Source organism: Myotis davidii, unplaced genomic scaffold (genome assembly GCF_000327345.1).
Source record: "Myotis davidii unplaced genomic scaffold, ASM32734v1 scaffold137, whole genome shotgun sequence".
NCBI lineage: Eukaryota > Metazoa > Chordata > Mammalia > Chiroptera > Vespertilionidae > Myotis > Myotis davidii.
The window spans coordinates 1,574,775-1,576,682 of NW_006288719.1; positions in this window are offsets into that span (position 1 = coordinate 1,574,775).

The window sequence follows — 1,908 nt, forward strand, 5'->3', positions numbered from 1 at the left end:
ATCAGGCCAGCAGGGGGGCAGTTGGGGGCGACCAGGCTGGCAGGCAGGTGAGGGATTAGGAGCCAGTGGTCCAGGGTTGTGAGAGGGATGTCCGTCTGCCAGTTTAGGCCCGAACTGGCACTTGGACACCCTCCAAGGGGTCCTGGAATAGATAGGGTGCAGACTGGGCTGAGGGAACCCCCTTCCCCCACGCACAAATTTCGTGCACCGGGCCTTTAGTGCATAGATAAAAAGACAAACTTAGCAACATAAATTACTTAATATATCCCTCAAATTTTACATAGAGACAGCCCTCTGAGTCACTTTGGACTCAGAGTCATTGGTGTCCCCATTTTTCTTCACAATACTGGCATGTCATTAAGAGCATTGGCAATGCTTATTTCTTAAAAACTGCCTCCACTATTGCTTCTAGGATGTTTTTCCAAGTCATGCCTTGATGCTGCCACTTTTATGACCCCAGAGTAACAACCCCATTTGCACACAAGTAGGCAATGACAACTACTGTCATCATGCTGTATTTCTGACAGTAGCTATGAGACATCACACACCATCTAATGTATCCTAAGATGCTAAGTGTGAAAAAATGAGCATCTTAGAATTGTGAGATTTGGATAATACTAATCTTCATAGAACTACAGTGAGGATTAATAAGAAAATACAGAAAAAGGATTAATAAGATAAATATAAATAAATGGTAGCTATTTTATTACAGGGAAATGAGAAAATTGCGCCACTTCTGATCTGGGCTCCTCACCATGTTCCTGGGATGCTCATAAATACTGAATTAGCTTATTCGATCCTTATGTATTGTAGACTTACTTGAGGATTGGCATTTTGCACGTGATGGACTTTGCAAGTCTAAAGCAAGTATTGCCAAATAGGAGATTCATTCCAGTCTCTTACTCCTTCCCTCCAAATTAAACAAAACAACAAAAAGCCTTGTGGTCTCCTAAAATCATGGCAAAATCACCAGATGATGACCCTCTTTTTCCTTTTTGCTCTTCACCTCCTGGGTCTCACTCATCCCCATCACCACCATCTGACCTGCAGGTCCATTTCCAGTTTACATTTAGAAAGCCACTTCAGGCAAATGGCGAAGAGGGTATCAAAGGAAATATCAAAACTTCTTTGAAGGGTAAATGAAAACTAGCCATGAGAATGACTTGGGACTTTTAGAAGACAAAAGCCAACAGCGCAGTGATGGCACTGAGCTTCGTTCTTTTACTCGGTTCTGCAGTGAGAGGTCTGAAGATCATGTTAATCTAAAACAGGAAGGAAAGGGAGAGAAATCCTCCATGCACATTTCTTTTTATTTTATTTCATTAAATATATATATTTACATATATATAAGTATATATTTACATAATTATATATATATATACATATATATAATTAGAGGCCTGTTGCATGAAGAGATTAGTGCAATAAGCCTTCCCTTCCCTTGGCTGCTGGCACTTTTTCCTCCGGCACCCGGGACCCAGGCCTTTGCTCCAGCCAGAGCCTTCAGTCTTCGCTGCTCCCACCAGAGTCTTCAGTCTTCACTCTGCTGCTTCGCGCATATGTATGCAAATTAACCACCATCCTTGTTGGGTTAATTTGAATACTCTCCTGAGTGGCTGGTGAGCATGGCAGAGGGATGGTCAATTTACATGTTTGTCTATTATTAGGTAAGATGAGGCAGTGAAACCACCAAGCAAACTGCATGAGTTAATGTATTTTCTGATTTTTTTTTTAGTGGAGCACATTTTTAAAATGATAAAATGATCTGAGGTTATAAACATACATGGTACATTCACAGTTGTCTATTCAAATTTTGAATTACACAAACTAGGGATGGGAAGGATAATAATTCTTAATAAATTATAGGTTGCTAGATGAAGTCACTATCAACTAATTTGATAGCAAATC